Consider the following 18408-nt stretch of genomic DNA (forward strand, 5'->3'; position numbering starts at 1 on the left):
AAAACCTCAAGCCAGCAAGTGAGGTCATCTGAGATAATCCTGTCCAATCGCTCCAGAAGACATCGGACTCATGAGAGACGCTGGGTGGAGACTTAGGTGAGCCGCAGGTAGAGAACCATAGCAAACACGGTTGTTCTAAGAGGTGAGTCTTGGGGTGGCCGAAATGCAATGACACACACATAATTCCTCTGGGCCGGCCATTTGTGAAATCAACAGCAGGTTCCCAGGAGGACCCCCCGCCCCTCAAGAACTGTGTCTAGCATTCTTACTGCCTCGCTCTAATAATGGGCAAATTGCTCGCCATTCTCCCCTCGATTAATTTGCTTTTCTTTTAATTCTTGATTTAGTCTGTTTACTTCTTTTTTAAAGTTTTTTTTTCTGGTTTTTCTGTGTTTCTCTGTGTAAGAGGCCCAGCTATCTTGGAACTCACTCTGCAGACCAACCTGGCCTCGAACTCTCAGAGATCTGCCTGCCTTTGCCTCCCAAATGCTGGGATTAACGGCATGTGCCACCACAGCCCAGCTAAGATTTATTTATCTATTATTTTCTGTGGTGAGTGTTTTGCCTGCTTGTGTGTCTGTGTGTGCCTGGTGCCAGCAGAGGTCAGAAGAGGGCATTGGCTCCCCTGGGACTGTACATTACAGACTGTAGTGAAACACCATGTGGGTCTGGGAATTGAACTAGGGTCCTCGTCAAGAACAATATGTACTCTTAAACACTGAGCCAATTCTCCAGCCCCAGTTCTTCTGTTATGATAGGGTCTCACTATATAGCCCAAGCTGGCCTGACCAATTCTCCTGCCTCAGCCTCCTGAGTGCTACAATGACCGTCATGTGCCACTATATCCGTCTAGTTGACTTTTCAAATAGAAACGTCACTACACATCTCAGAGTTCATTAAAAAAACATTATTTCTGTAGGCTGTTTCTATATGGAGCCGAGTGGGAGTGAGAAGTCTGGTTACATATTTAGTAAGTGTATCTATTTTGATAGCTTTGGCTAATAAGGTGTCTTTGTTGGGGCTGTCCTTAAATAGACGCACTGTCAGGCTGTGCCGGTAGGCCTTGCAGACAGTCTCCAGACTTCTTGGGATTGCCTCCTCTCTCCTCACATGCCTGCTCTGCTTTCCTTTGCCCTCCTCATGTCCTTCCTGACATCTCGGGGCATCCTTGTGAATGATGTACCCTCCACTTAGGAAAACCCACATCTTTTTTTCTGTCTCTGACTCCACAGAGGACCCTGCCTGTGCTGGTACTGTAAGTAGGCTGAATGAGTTATGCTGTTGGCTGCCGAGCTCGAGCAGAAGGGCTCAAACCTGGTAAAGATTTCATTATTTCCGTAGAGGGAGGCTGCTGCTGGAGGTGCTCTCTGGAATGGGTTCAGATCCTTCTTTGAAAAAGTATCCATATTGGCTCCTAGGTTACACAGAATTAAGACAAGTGACAGCCCACTGCTCTGGAGGAATACAGAAAATAGGACAGGTACATGGCTGAGAATGATTTCATCACTGGTATGTGGTTGACTTGGGGAGAGGGAGAGAGAAATATTCACTGGGGACCAAGAATGCCCAATCAGTGAGGTGGATCTAATGACAGCCAGATGGCATCTCCCTTGGGATTTAACATGATTTGATCTGTTCTGATGCCCGGGATCGTCCCAGAGGCAGCAAAGGGCTTCTACACTCCCCAAAGGCAAGCTAAATCTACAGCAAGAATCAATGCACCTGTTAGAAAGGCCAGTGCGGTTAGAATGAAGGCTCTAGAAAGCCATCCTGACCCAGCACCCAGTCCCTGGAGTGGGCTTTGGGGCAATAGCCATGTGCTCAAATGACACAAAGTGGAATTTCAGGAGCCAAGGAGTCTGGAGGTATGACCCCTCACACCATAACAGCCAGGGCCTGAAATCTGGCCTGCCGTATTGGCGTGGTGAGTGACATTTTTCTCCTCCAGTCATGGTTTGGATATGAAGTTTCCTGTCAAAAGGGTCATTTTGAAGGCCGGCCTCTTGCTAGTTGGTGGGTCCACTCACTGAGAAGTGATTGCATCATGTAGGCTCTGACCTCAGCAGGACTTACAATTTGATGGTGTTCATGGGGAGACAGTGGGAGCTGGCGTCTGGTTGGAAGAAATGGGTCACCACCGGGAGAGTGTCTCACCCTCAGCTCCATTCCCTCTCTCCTATGAGGTGGGTAGTTCTGCTCTTCTTTGCCTTCCCACGGCCACGATATTCTATTACTATGAGCCCCACACCAATGCAGCAAGCCAATCATAGACTAAGACCTCTGTATCTACGCGCCAATGTAAACCTTTCTTTTTTGTACCATTTCCCGAGGGTTATTTGTTGCAGCAACAGAAAACTGGCCAACATCATCCTGTACACCATGACTCCTCCCTCGAATGAGGAATGTCCGGAATGGATCCAAAGGCTTAGTGTAGAAGTCCATGCTCGACCAATTCCTCCCACGTAGACATGCTACAAGGCCGATGAGATGAACTATCTGCACATCTTGCTTAGAACAACAGCTGGGAGAATGTAAAAGGTCAATACACACTGGTTATGTGGCTTTCTGATTGTCCTTGTGACAGGCTCTGTAGTTCAGGCTATCTTGGAACTTGTAGCAATTCTACTCCAGCTTCCAGAATGCTGAGATTACAGACATGAGCCAGGAATCCTTGCTGGTCGTATGTCTCAACAGAGATGGAATACACCTTAGTAATATGTCTTTAATTCCACTGAGTCCTTGGGGTGGCAATGGTTGATTCTTGGGCTTTCTCTCCACAAGGCCCTTGGGTTATTGAGGCAAGTTTTGTCATGACCCCTATCTACAGTGTCCTCCTGCCCAGGACACTGTTATCAGGGCATGTTCTGTCCTGGGTGTGGGTGCTGCGAGACTATGTTGCTCTGCCTATCTTAAAACCATCAACCAGGCAGAAACTAAGGTGTTCTTCAATCTCAAGGTGGATCTCTTCATCAGATATATAGCTGAGGATGAATTATAAAATGGTTCATCTTGACTACATCTGGAATTAACTCAAACCCAAGCAGCTGGACACACCTGGGAGGAATTCTTCTCGGTTGGACCTTTTGAGGTCAGAAGACCCACCCTAAATCTGGGTCACACCCTCTGGTGGCAGCCCACATAAAAGGACATGGGAGCAGGGAGATTCTGCCTTTTGTCTGCTTGTCCTCACTCTTAGTGGCAAGTCTGTCTATCCTGTCCCTGAGCCACTCCTTCACTGGAGACTGGAGTTAGAAACAACTTCTTCAGGGTTCTACCGTGGACTGAAATGGCCACTCTCTAGAGCTTCCTTAGGACTCCAGCACCACACTGGAACAGCTGAGACATCCAGTCTTGTGGACTGAACAACTACCAGATCTTTGACCTTTCTTTCATCCATTATTGGGCTACTTGGACCAAAGTCCATAAGCCACTCTAATAAATCCACATGTGTGTATGTATTTCATATGATTATAATATATATAATAAATAATATAATATGAATATAATATATAGTATATGTGTATTGTGTGTGTGTGTGTGTGTGTTCATTCTGTCAGTTCTGTTTTGTTCCAGACCCCCCTAATACAATGAACGACCTGAAACTTCTTTCTCCATCTACCTCCAATTGCTGGACCTACAAACATGTACAACCATGTACAACCATGCCCAGTTTAGAAGTGCCTCCCCCCTCTCTCTCTCTCTCTCTTTCTCTCTCTCTCTCTCTCTTTCCTTTCCTCCCTCCCTCTCTGAGTCTCCATTGCTCAGATGAGTCTGGGTTCAGTCTGCCTTGACCTCCTCCTGGACTCTGGGTGCATACCATTGTGCCTGGGTCTATTTTTTAAGCCTAGCTTTGGATTCTGGGTTCTGAATTTTTCCCCTTTGGAAATGAGCACAGGTGGCTTGGCAGAATGAGCAGATGCAGAAGGAGCTGATGGGGGTGGGCGGGGCTTCATATAAGTAACAGATTCACCGTCCTGAAATAAGCGTCAGCCTTCAGCCAAGTGACTTGTGTAAATTTCCATAAACAAAAGTTTCAAAACATGGTAAATATAGATCCATTAAAGGGTCTCCAAACAGGAGCCCGGCTGTGACTGCAGCTTGGGTAGGGGATATGATGCAACATGGCTCTTACACCGTTTCCTTCCCTTTTCTTCACTTCTAAGTTAGGATTGTTTGTTTTGTTTCGTCTTTTTGATAGAGTCTCTGTGTAGCCCTGGCTGCCCTGAAACTACCTCTGTAGACCAGGCTGGCCTTGAACTCATAGAGATCTGTCTGCCTCTGCCTCCCAAGTGTGGGGATTAAAGGTGTGCACTATCAAGCCCGGTGAGGATTTTTATTTGATGTGTAAAGGGTCTTTGGTTAAAAATAACTTACTGGCTTATTTGTCTCAAATGATCTTTATCTTTTGAGTGATGACTTTTAGGATGGCTATATATTTAAAGGGGTAACTATGTCCATGAAAGGGGCTACTTTGTCACAGTGGCTATGGGAGAGGACCAAGTCCATAGGCCTCCATATTTGCTTCTCAGCTGGTTCAGGTTCCCTTTAAAGAAACTTTGGTTGACCAGTATGGGTCTTTCTGTTGTTGTTAGAGATTTATTTTTATTTCATTTTATGTGTATGAGTGTTGTGCCTGTATATATGTCTGTGTGCCATGGTCATGCTTGATGCCCTTGGGGGCCAGAAGAAGGTATTGATCTTAGGAGGCACAGAGGTCTTTGTGCTTACAGACGAGCACCAGGGGAACCTGGAATGTTAAGCACACCGGGTTGGTTGTTCCTTCAAGGGAAGGAATCCAGTACCTGTTATCCACCTAGAAGGTGGGAAGTGGGCCTGTTTTCCATCCTGGTGACATTTGCACTATCTGTGTGGCTAGAGACTTTTTGCACTGGATTCTTCCCCAGACCTTTACTGTAAATTTTTTGTGTGTGTTTGTGTGTGTGTGTGTGTGTGTGTGTGTGTGTGTGTGTGCGTGCGCTTTCAGTCAGTCTATAGAACCCATCTTTATGGACCTTCACAAAGAATTTCAATGTAATCACATCTGATCTATATTTAGCTTACTTCGTTCCCCTGGGAGATCCCTGTAGGCTTTGTTGTACACAAAGGATCGAGTTAATTATCAACAAAATAATTTTCGCCAAATTGTTCTGTGCTTAAATATGCCTAAAATAGACCACTTGGAGTCAAACTTCAGAAGTTTGAACCAACATGGCTACTGAATCTTTTTGTGCCTAACTGCCGTTTTGCCTCCCACAGCTGTCTCTCTACAGCCCATTAGGGTCTTAGATATCCCCACATCTGACACTCAACATGGGCTTGACCCTCTGGAAAGGTAAAAACATATTTTTTCTTTAAATAGAAATGGAGGGTCGGAGTTCAGTCCTCTCACCCAAGGGTCACAGCTGAAATGAGAGAGTGAAAGAACACGGGTTTTTCTCAACCCTCTGAAGCAGAGCATTTTATACAATTATTTTTAGATGTCTGTTAAGATCCAGGGGAACAAAACATTCAGAAAACAGCTCTGCAACGTTGTACTAGTGACTGTAGTATTCAATTCTTGGTTTCCTAAACAAGGGACGGATGATGTAGGCAATTGGGGACACATAGGAGTAAAAAGACCCCATGAAAAGGGGCATAAAATCCCTGACAGTTATTTTGCAGTCTGGACTGTGGTGATATATCGTTTGAACCCTCTTTAGAAAGACCGAAAGGGTTCTCTGGGCATTTCCTGGCAGGGGGGCAAATTAGGCCAAGGGACCCAGGTGGCTCCCAGCTTCTAGAGGTGGCCGAATGGTGGAGGCAGCACCCAGAAGCTGCCCTGAGGCTGCCACCAACTTCCCCAACTGTACCTGAGGCCCTTTGCTCATGATATAAAAATGGAAAACACTGGGCTAAACAGAACATTGATCCAAATTTAACAAGGATGATAAGACTTTAAACTACAAGTGGGGCATCTCCTAGCCCCAGAATCAAGGAGGAAACCAACCCGGTATGGATTGATCAGTGGCCCCTTCATGGGAAAAAAAATTAAAGCAGGCCCAACTTCTATTTCAGGAACAGCTGTGACTTATAATATAGAACCTTCAGTTAGTCCTTGGGAACTCCTCTAAGTCATAAGAAGAGAAAAAATAATTTTTAACTGTTGCATGATCTCAGGGGGCATACAGGCTACTATGAAAACAATGGTTGCCTGCCAGCCAGGGTTCCACATTCCTACTATCATTCCCCAAGGACATTACATAATTATTCTTGATTTAAAAGACTGTTTTTTCCCTTTCTTTACATCCTGATGATAAGAAATATTTTACATTATCTGTTGCCACTTTAAACAATCAATAGCCAATGATTCAAAATCAGGGGAAAGTGTTACCACAAGGGACAAAAAAATATAGCCCCACTATATGTCAATATTATGTACATAAAGCACTTCAGCTGGTGCCTATTAAATTTCCTGGGGTATTAGTCATTCATTCTACGGATGATAGTCTCCTCTCATGCTTGCCTAATCAATACGTAAAGGAACACTTAACTTTCATGGTAAATAAACTAAAAGAACAAAACTTAAACATAATTCCAGATAAAATACAAAAACAATCACCTTATAATTATTAAAAATATATTATTACTCAGCAACAAATTTGCCATCATCCTCTTTCAGCTTAAATCTTCCCAGACATCATACCCTCAAATACTTCAAAAAAACTTTGGGGCCGTGTCAGTTGGGTATGTTCTTATCTGCCTTATACTATCAAAGATTTAGCCCTGCTCTTTAATTTACTTTCTGGAGAATCTTGGTTAACCTCTATCAGAAACATAATACCCAAAGTGGAGTGAGTTATTAGTTTGCTAAGTAATGCTGCTGCAAAAGCAGTAGCTCACAGAAAGAATCCCCTACTCCCTGACCAGTTACTCAGCCTTCCGTCTCCTTCATTACCTACTAAGATTATAAATGAACAAAGTATTATAGAAATTTACACATGGTCACAATCCCAGAAAACCTAGACAACAATGAAGACCCTAAGAGAGACATACATAGATCTAATCTACATGGGAAGTAGAAAAAGACAAGCTCTCCTGAGTAAATTGGGAGCATGGGTACCTTGGAGGAGGGTTGAAGGAGAGAGGAGAGGCAGGGAGGGGAGCAGAGAAAAATGTAGAGCTCAATAAAAATCAATTAAAAAAAAGGAAAAAGAACTTTACACATGGCATAATTCTCTGCAGTGATCTGTAACCCCTTATTGACAAGAAATTACAGGCTTAATAATGATGGGAAGGACAGATCTTAGACAATTTACTGGTAAAAAAAAAAATCCGTAGAAATCACTGTGCCACTAAATAAAATGCAGGTTGATTATTTGTTCCACGCTGATAATAAGTGGCAGGTGGCATTAGCATTTTACTTGGGCTCGATAGATAATCATTATCCTAAACATCCCCTTTTTGAAATTACCCCGTGCGCATTACCTAAAATTACACTTAAAAATCCTATAGAGATCCCTTTTAATGCTTTTACAGATGGACCTTCAAAAGGACACGGAGCTTATATTTTATATTCAAACTCCACATCCTCCTCAGAAAAGGTTGGACCCACGCTGGCTATACAGCTCAACAGTCTAAATGCCGCTGTAATCAAACAGCTTTGTCCCACGTTTCTCAGCCGTTGAGTGTTTTAACTGAGTCTCCATCTGTTTCTCTTCTAGGAACGACAAGACTTAAACCCAGCCCTACCGCCCCACGACTAAGGCTTCCTCACACTTATTTCTGTCCCTTCAGACGTCTACACTACAATCATCTCCACGTCTTTTCGTAACTCATATTCATGCTCATCCTCACATGTCAGCTTCATTAACATCTGCCGACTCTCAAGCCGATGCTCTGGCTCCCTCCTCACCCCTCATGCTTGCTTTCCGGGCCTCTTAAAAATCTCATGAACTTTTCCATCAAAATACAGAACTGTTACAGGTTAATTCTCTTTACCTGGTGGGTAAGCTTGGCAAATCACTCAAGGCTGCCCCGTTTGTCCCTTTCACCCCACTGCCACCTGCTGGTGGAGCTAATCCTTGAACGATAAAATCTAATGCCATTTGGCAAACAGATATTACTCATGTCTCAGAATTTTGACGTTTAAAATATGCTCATGTCACGGTTGATACTTTTCCTAATGTGATTGTTGCTTCTGCTCGCAGAACAACCTCGGATGTCATTAATCATGTGTTATACACCTTCCCCTCCTAGGAGTCCCATTACAACTGAAAACTGACAATGGTTCTGCTTATACTCGCAAATGCTTCAAGAAATTTGACAATTTAAAGGATATGAATTATGTTACTGGAATCCCTTACCATTCATAGTGTCAAGCTCTTGTGGAACAACACCATCAAATACTTAAATGACAAATATTAAAAATGAAAAGGAGGTCTATACAGCCACATAAAGCCCACGTGCTGTGCTGTGTTTATCCATGCTTACTTCCCTTGTTTTCACTTTAAGCGATAATGCTTCTGCTGCTGTCCAAAGCATTTTGCCCTAAAGGGGACAAAACCTAACGTGTATGTTAAAAGCAAAGATCTAGAAACTTTCAGTGGGAAGGGACAGATGTTCTTCTAACGTCAGGGCAAGGTTATGCTTGTGTCTTTCCAGAACATAAATGAAGTCCCAGATGGTTCTGTCTCCCATGCCTGTGGCCAGGCCAGGACCCTGGAGACCACTGACCAAATGAAGCATCCAAAGAAGAAAACCAAACCCATCCAGAGGAGATGACCCAAGAAGAATGATAAGCCAATGATTTGAAGAGACATCAAGATTTTAACACCAAGCCAAGATGGTGGGGTGACAATAAGGACCCCAATCTACTGACCTCGAAATGATGAGATGTTTACTGACTATATTACGTGTTAATTTTCAGCTTGTCAGAGCAGAATCCATGCTTCACTTCCTGGCATGTGTTGCTTTAATGCGGCAGATTGATGATCTGCAGAAGAGATAAACAAAATCTCTCAAGTGGCTTTTGAAGGGCTATTGTGATTAAGATGACTTTCCCCTTCGGTCTGTAGCAGGCTTTCTTGGACCTCCAGCTCCCATGACACAAAGACTTGATTGTGAATGCTCAACCTTAACTTAGGCTTGTCCCCCCAGCTCTTGTAACTTAACCTTTTTCTCTTCATCTGCATTTTGCCCCAGGGATTTTTTTTTACTTTTCCTTCATTCTTTCCTGCTTCCTCCATGTCTTGCTAGCTGGTGGCATCTCCCTCTCTTTTTCCTCTCTCTCTCTCTCTCTCTCTCTCTCTCTCTCTCTCTCTCTCTCTCGTGCCTAGACCTAGATTCTTCATCCTACTTGTTCTCTCTGCCCACCAGCCCTGCCTATCCTTCTACTGTCTAGCTATTGACCATTCAGCTTTTTGTTAGACCAGTCAAGTGCCTTAGGCAGGCAAAGCAACACATCTTTACATTGTTAAACAAATGCAGCAAAAACAAATGTAACACACCTTTATATCGTTGAAGTAATATTCCACAACATTGGTCCTCTGCTGTCTGTTCTTACAGTTCTATTGTGCTTACCTATAACAGTCAGACTAGCCATGCAGGAGATGCATTCAACCCTGGCTTCTCTTACAAAACAATATTTCTCTTTGGAAAACAAAGGTGGGGGGAGATGTAGGAAGCACAGAGGTCTTTGTGCTCACAGATTAACACTAGGGGAACCTGGAATGTTAAGCACACCGGGTTGGTTGTTCCTTCAAGGGAAGGAATGCAATACCTATTATCCATCCAGAAGGTGGGAAGTGGGCATGCTTTCTAACCTGGTGACCTTTGCCCTGTCTGTGTAGAGACTTGTCCAGCACCAGATTCTCCCCCAGACCCTCACTGTAAATTTATTTTTCTCAGTCAGTCTACAGAACCTATCTTTATGGACCTTACATAGAGTTTCTATGCAGTCACATTTGATCTGTATTTAGCTTATTTTGTTCCTCAAGGAGATCTCTGTATGCTTTATTGTTTGTGTGGGATTGTGTTAATTATCACCAGAGTAATTTTCACCAAATTGTTCTGTGCTTAAATATGCCTAACATAAACCGCTTGGAGTCAAACTTCAGAAGTTTGAACCAACACCAGTTTCCGAGTTGTGTTGAGCCTAACTGCTGTTTTGCCTCCCACAACTCATGTCTGCAGTCCATTAAGGTCATGGAGACCCCCCACAATTGGCTCCCCCTGAAACCAGAGCTAATGACAGCTGTGAGCCACAATGTGGGTGCCAGGAATCGAACCTGGGTCTGCTGGAAGAGCAGCAAGTGCTCCTAACCATCGAGCCATCCCTCCATCCCTGACCAGGAAGAGCCTTACGTTAACTTCCTGGTTAGGGCAGGGACATTACCTGAAGAATATGGAAATGGATGAGGGAGCACCCCGAAGTGTGTATGGTGGAGGGTTGTTACCTTTGGATGGACAGAGCAGCAACAGGATATGAAAGACGGCAGAAGTTCTCAGGGTCAGTCACAAGTGATAGCTCCAAGTGTCAGCCATGTTCCCAGGGCACACTGGGTGACGTGGGGAGCCTTGAAATCAAGCTGGCCAGAAGGCTGCCACCCATGGCTGACTTATACCATTGAGGGTGAATCCATCTTCTCCTTTTCATGGGCATAGTTGGCATTGACTTCGACACTCAGTCACCGACTGAGTGAGAGGCACAATTCTTAGCTTGTACTCCATACAAGCTTCGACACGCTACTTTAGAAACTGATCGCAAATCATTCTGTCAGGACCCCGCCTGAATCACACCACAGCTGTCTTTGGCAAAAGATGCCCTTTCTAAGGGCGGTGGTGGTGCATGCCTTTAATCCCAGCTCTCAGGAGGCAGAGGAAGGTGGATCTCTGTGAGTTTGAGGCCAGCCTGGTCTACAAGAGCTAGTTCCAGGACAGGCTCCAAAGCTACACAGAGAAACCCTGTCTCAAGAAGCCAGGCTGGCACTCTTTGATTTCATCCCACCCAGAATGAGACTGGATTCCCTTCATTCCCATCCTAAACCCAGAACAAGGGCTCCCAGGGGCTCAGCTTGGTTCAGCCTGTGCACTTGACTCAGTTAACCGAATAGCCAAGATGGTACCCGAGGGGTGGAGGATGCCACAGTTACTGTAGAGATTCAGCTGTAAGAGCTGTTTTGGTAAAGATGTTTGTGCAGACGACTCAGCCAGGGTGAGGACATAGAATCTGCTTACATTTGTGTAGTACCTTACAAAAGGGAGGAAACCATTCTTTCACCTGATTCTTGGAGTAACCTTGAGAAAAGGGAAAAGCAGGTAGAGAGAGAGAGAGAGAGAGAGAGAGAGAGAGAGAGAGAGAGAGAGAAGTGTAACTGGGTTTTGCTATGTTGCCCAGGCTGGCCTCAAACTCCTAGACGTAAGCCCCCAGACCCTGGATTAGAGTTATGTACACTGGAACTCCTAGACGTAAGCCCCCAGACCCTGGATTAGAGTTATGTACACTGGAACTCCTAGACGTAAGCCCCCAGACCCTGGATTAGAGTTATGTACACTGGAACTCCTAGACGTAGGCCCCCAGACCCTGGATTAGAGTTATGTACACTGGAACTCCTAGACGTAGGCCCCCAGACCCTGGATTAGAGTTATGTACACTGGAACTCCTAGACGTAGGCCCCCAGACCCTGGATTAGAGTTATGTACACTGGAACTCCTAGACGTAGGCCCCCAGACCCTGGATTAGAGTTATGTACACTGGAACTCCTAGACGTAGGCCCCCAGACCCTGGATTAGAGTTATGTACACTGGAACTCCTAGACGTAGGCCCCCAGACCCTGGATTAGAGTTATGTACACTGGAACTCCTAGACGTAGGCCCCCAGACCCTGGATTAGAGTTATGTACACTGGAACTCCTAGACGTAGGCCCCCAGACCCTGGATTAGAGTTATGTACACTGGAACTCCTAGACGTAGGCCCCCAGACCCTGGATTAGAGTTATGTACACTGGAACTCCTAGACGTAGGCCCCCAGACCCTGGATTAGAGTTATGTACACTGGAACTCCTAGACGTAGGCCCCCAGACCCTGGATTAGAGTTATGTACACTGGAACTCCTAGACGTAGGCCCCCAGACCCTGGATTAGAGTTATGTACACTGGAACTCCTAGACGTAGGCCCCCAGACCCTGGATTAGAGTTATGTACACTGGAACTCCTAGACGTAGGCCCCCAGACCCTGGATTAGAGTTATGTACACTGGAACTCCTAGACGTAGGCCCCCAGACCCTGGATTAGAGTTATGTACACTGGAACTCCTAGACGTAGGCCCCCAGACCCTGGATTAGAGTTATGTACACTGGAACTCCTAGACGTAGGCCCCCAGACCCTGGATTAGAGTTATGTACACTGGAACTCCTAGACGTAGGCCCCCAGACCCTGGATTAGAGTTATGTACACTGGAACTCCTAGACGTAGGCCCCCAGACCCTGGATTAGAGTTATGTACACTGGAACTCCTAGACGTAGGCCCCCAGACCCTGGATTAGAGTTATGTACACTGGAACTCCTAGACGTAGGCCCCCAGACCCTGGATTAGAGTTATGTACACTGGAACTCCTAGACGTAGGCCCCCAGACCCTGGATTAGAGTTATGTACACTGGAACTCCTAGACGTAAGCCCCCAGACCCTGGATTAGAGTTATGTACACTGGAACTCCTAGACGTAAGCCCCCAGACCCTGGATTAGAGTTATGTACACTGGAACTCCTAGACGTAAGCCCCCAGACCCTGGATTAGAGTTATGTACACTGGAACTCCTAGACGTAAGCCCCCAGAGCCTGGATTAGAGTTATGTACACTGGAACTCCTAGACGTAAGCCCCCAGACCCTGGATTAGAGTTATGTACACTGGAACTCCTAGACGTAAGCCCCCAGACCCTGGATTAGAGTTATGTACACTGGAACTCCTAGACGTAGGCCCCCAGACCCTGGATTAGAGTTATGTACACTGGAACTCCTAGACGTAAGCCCCCAGACCCTGGATTAGAGTTATGTACACTGGAACTCCTAGACGTAAGCCCCCAGAGCCTGGATTAGAGTTATGTACACTGGAACTCCTAGACGTAGGCCCCCAGACCCTGGATTAGAGTTATGTGCACTGGAACTCCTAGACGTAGGCCCCCAGACCCTGGATTAGAGTTATGTGCACTGGAACTCCTAGACGTAGGCCCCCAGACCCTGGATTAGAGTTATGTACACTGGAACTCCTAGACGTAAGCCCCCAGACCCTGGATTAGAGTTATGTGCACTGGAACTCCTAGACGTAGGCCCCCAGACCCTGGATTAGAGTTATGTACACTGGAACTCCTAGACGTAAGCCCCCAGACCCTGGATTAGAGTTATGTACACTGGAACTCCTAGACGTAAGCCCCCAGACCCTGGATTAGAGTTATGTACACTGTCCAGTGAGTAGAGTTCTTGCTTCTAAGTCAACTTTATCCCGCTCTAGATTCCATTAAAAAAAAAATCTTTCCCGGGGCTGTGGAGATGGCTCAGTGGTTAAGAGCTCTGCCTGCTCTTCCAAGGGTCCTGAGTTCAATTCCCAGCAGCCACATGGTGGCTCACAACCATCTGTAATGAGATTTGGTGCCCTCTTCTGGCCTACAGAAATATATGTGGGCAGAGCACTGTATACATAATAAATAAATAAAATTTATATAAAAAAAAATCTTTCCCTTCTGTTAACTTGAAATTTTGAGGGAAGAGACTCATCTCATTTACCTTTGCCTCTGGATTTCTCTGCCACACTCTCTTTACATGTTGGACATTGTTTACATTGAATTTCTGTTTTCCAGGCGAAACAGCTGAGGCCCAGAGTGTTAAGTGCTCTGCTTCCGGAAGTATAGCCAGAGAGATGGTTAGACAGCGGTGGTCACACAGTGGACTCTGCGAAGTCCCCCGCTAAGGAAACTTCCCACAAGGTCTCTGACTGCTCGGGAGGATAGGGTGTGTTCGCAGGGGACAGAGCAATTCTAAGGGCAACGCCAGCCTGCAGGTGAAGGGGCTATGGCCACATTTGGAGAGTCTGGCTTCTTTTCCTTGGTAGCTGGCAGCATCTACCCCACTGTGCATCCCTGGTTTCTCCGAGCTAGGCAAGACCCTAGGACGTGATCTGGTACAGCTCTCTGCTCTGCAGCCACCTGCGGGAAAGAGAAGCTTCTCCAGCTACTGGAGACAGGAGTCAGGGCAACATCTTCTGGAGAGCCCTGCCCTCCACGAAGAGACTTCTCTTTGTTCCCTGCAGATGTTGAGTTCCTGTCTCAGGCCCTACTTAGGTTAGAGTGTATTTACACTCGAAGTTTCAAACCCTTTTTGGTGTCCTATTATAAAAAAGGAGAGAAGTGGAGGCAAGGAAGAAGCAAGCAGAATGGGACAGAGGTGGGAGTCAAGCTGAAGCTTTCCAACCAGGAAGACGCCTGCCTAGACTGGGGTGGGTTCACTCCTCTGGAGCAATATTTTTTTTCTTTTTTAAAGATTTACTTTTTACACATACAGTATTCTGCATGCAGGCATGCTTGCAGGCCAGAAGAGGGCGCCAGATCTCATTACAGATGGTTGTGAGCCACCGTATGGTGGCTGGGAATTGAACTCAGAACCTCTGAAAGAGTAGGCAAGGCTCATAACCCCTGAGCCAATCTCTCCAGCCCCGTCTGAAGTAATTCTACCCTGATACTAACCATTGCTTTCCAGAGCTCTGAGAAACAGGACCAGCATTCAGAACAAACGAAGGTGCTGGCATGGGTGATTCCGAGGGCTTATCAGAGTAACTATTGTGTTATCTTCTATTTTCCCTCTCTCTTCCCTGCCATCCCCCTGCCCCAGCCAACGATCTGCTGTCAGAGCCCTGGGAACATGAACAGGGAAGTGAGGGAGAAAGCGTGGTGGGGAAGATGAGAGCGAAGCAGGTCGGTGTACCCAGGCCCACGAGCTGCTCCCGGTTCCTCAGTCTGTTTGGAGGGAACTTCAGGGAGGAGGGGAAGGAAGAGAAGAGGCACTGTGGAATTAGTTGGAGTGACAGGAGGCAAGTGTACGGAGTGCGGGTTATTAATAGGGACGAGAACGTGTATTTACATCCAGTGACCTAAACGAAGGACAGAACGGTCACCTAGATGCATCCAAGACCCACACAAAAGACTCCCTAAGCTTAAGTGAGATTTCTTAACCCAGTGTCCGTTAGGTTAAGGGGCTGAGGCGGCGGGTGCTTGCTCAGGCTGTGGGCTGCAGATGTAGGCGAAGAAGGGAAGCAGGGAAGGGGAAAAAGAAGAAAGAAGAGGAAGAAGAGAAAGAGGAGGAAGGGGGAAGGTGCTGATCTCATATCAATACGTAAACTCAGTCAGCTGCCTCTGCGGTTTCCAGACTTCCTCCTGCCCCCAGCTTCACGGGGGAGGAAACTGCCCCCTTTAAGTGAGACTTTACTTGTTCCACTCTGGGGCTTGGAACCCTTGGGTCTGTAAACATAAAGGCAATGATCCACATCTGATCCACCTCCCTAAAGTGCCTAGCAGGTGTGAGGGGCAGGCAAGGTCACCAGTCAGGAGCCTGGGGACCAGACGAATCTCACAGGTCCCAGTTTGACCCCACGCTGGCAGAATTTTAGGTACTGCGGACTCTAAGGTGGGAGTGGAGGGCTGGGCCTGGGGTGCGCCCTCTTGCAGTTTCGGGGGAGGGAACGGAAGTATGGTTCTGGGTGTAAGGCTAGTAGGTACAGTGCTACTATGGGCATCCGGGCTGGCTGCAGTTGCGCCCAAAGGTCGCAGACCAATCTCATCTCTCCCATCCCTGTGACGTCCTGAAAGAGGGGCCTCTAGAGTGTATGGTGATCTTCATACAGAGTTTAACTGTGGCAGGCAGAGCTTCTTGTACCGAAACCCTAGGGCTTTGGTCAGAAACTGGCCCAAAGGTCGCAGACCAATCTCATCTCTCCCATCCCTGTGACGTCCTGAAAGAGGGGCCTCTAGAGTGTATGGTGATCTTCATACAGAGTTTAACTGTGGCAGGCAGAGCTTCTTGTACCGAAACCCTAGGGCTTTGGTCAGAAACTGCGGAGTCCCCATCCTGTTTCCTGCGCAACCACTCCTTTTACTTAATTGCTTTGTGTCCCAGTTTTAACAAGAGATATTAAAAGTGCGTGCTGCCTAGATTTTTGGTGAATGGGAAAGGCATGTGAAGTGTTTGCTTCTGGCCTGACACCCTGACCGGGTGCTCGCCACAAGATTATTTTTGCTGTTATTCGCCCTCCAAATCCAGCAAAGTCAACAGGAAATAGGAGAGGTACAAGAAAGCTTGGCTTCAGACAAAGAGCGTATGCTCACAGGATATGCATTTGTAGCTTGTTTTTGTGTTAGAACCAAATACCACAAGTTTAGTACTTTTTAAAAAATAAAGGTTAAGTAGCCAGGAGGTGGTGGCTTTATTCCCAGCATGGGGGCGGGGGGTAAAGGCAGGGGGATCTCTGTGAGTTTGAGGCCAGCCTTGTCTACAAGAGCTAGTTCCAGGACAGCCTCCAAAGCTACAGAGAAACCGTGTCTCAAAAATAAATAAATAAATAAATAAAAATTAAAAACAAATAAAGGTTAGGTAGGCTCAAGCTTCAGAAGACTGAACAGCTCTTGGTAAGTGAGCCACATGTGGTAACTGAGCCACATCTGGTGACTTTTCTGGCTTATGGGGACCGTGCACAGTCCCAAGTAGTATAGGGCATCATGTGGGGAAGACAGCAAGTGTGTCCCAAGGAGAGCTGGCTTTTACAACAAAGCCACACCCTTGCTAACCCATCAGTGTCAGAGTGAACTAGCTCACCCCTCATCTCCAAATGCCAACTAACGTGTGACTCTGGGGAGTAAATCGCCAACGTGGACGGGGGTGGGGTGATTGATGCTATGGCACATTGTAAGTGGGAAAAGCTGGTGTCAGAAGCAGGTGCCGGTAACTAGACATGAGCTTCTAGACCACGTAGAAGGAGGAGGTTAACCTGGTTCTAGAGCCAACGCTTCTGGTTAGTACCTATTTGTGAAGGCATTTCCCGAACCACAAATACTATCAGAAAATGCTGGTTGTCATTAGACTCATGGTAGCGGTCAGGCAAGTGGTTTTTGTCTTTTAGACTAACCAAGGGTGTGCGCGTCAATTCGCTGCTGCCTGGTCCTCATAAGCTCTACATCTCTGTTACCCTGGGTAATGTGGTAGGAGAGAGAGGGCCACACAGCTAGAAGCAGAGAGGGAATGTGGATCTTCAGGCCTTTACATCTCCACTCTTAGTAAAAGCGAGCCCCAGATGCCTAGGTGACAAACGCCCTGAGGAGCTATCTAGTGTTAGGAGACTCACTTTGGGATGGCTTCCATGTAAATGCCCCTCAACAGGATCATAGATTTGAATACTTGGTTCCTAGTTGGTGCAACTGATTGGGAAAGACTAGGAGATGTGACTTTTTGGAGGAGGTGTATCATTGGGGGGCGGGCTTTGAGCTTTAAAAGCCTATGGCATTCCCAGTTAGCTGTCTCTCTGTCTCTGCCCCAATGCTTGTGGGTGAACGCTCTCAGCTACTGCTCCAGTGCCTCGCCTGTGACCTGCCATACCCCCCGCCATGACAGTCGTGGACTCTAACCTTCTGGAGCTGCACGCCCCACTGAAAGCTTTCTTTTATAAGTTGCCTTGGTCCCAGTGTCTTCTGACAGTGGTAGAGAAGAACTAAGACTTGTCTTAAGTCCTTCATTGAGGAGAGGCAGAGACATTTCAAATCACTTCACTGGGTAGGTGTGTTGGAACCCACCCACTAAATGCAAAGTATTTTATCATCTGGGCTCGAAATTTTTCTAGTCATTATTTTGTCCTTGGTAGTTTTATGAAGCTCGTGTCTTCCCTGTTTGCAATGTCCTGATTCGACAGTCCTTGACTGGACTCCAGACCTACATAATCAACTACCTATCTGACATCTCTAGCTGGGGCTTTAATAGTGTATGATCTCTGGCTTAGCGTGTCTAACATTAAACTGTGGAGATTCTCCCCCAGATTGGTACTGTACCATCTTCCATTATTACATAAGAGCTAGCCCATCAGTTGATCTGGCCAAAAACCTTGGTATCATCCTTGACTCCTGTCTCTCTTTTGTCCTCAGTCTTATCCATTAGCAAAGCCAGGTGCTCAGTCCTTGAAACACCTCTGGAGGGTTTAGCCATCTACTTCTATACCACTGTTGCTTGGCTGATCTACACTTCCCTCAACAGCATCCTGCACAGCCTGCCTCCTGCCTTTGCTTTCCCCTTCTGGGTGACTGTGAGCCTACTCTTTTCACCATGCCTCTCCTCCACTCAAAGCTCTTCAACAGCCCTGTCCTAGTAAGAGCAGCAGCCAAAGTCTCCCTCCGACCAGCCAGCAA

Source organism: Microtus oregoni, unplaced genomic scaffold (genome assembly GCF_018167655.1).
Source record: "Microtus oregoni isolate MIOR12 unplaced genomic scaffold, Mior012 000009F_ref0000495, whole genome shotgun sequence".
Classification (NCBI taxonomy): Eukaryota; Metazoa; Chordata; class Mammalia; order Rodentia; family Cricetidae; genus Microtus; species Microtus oregoni.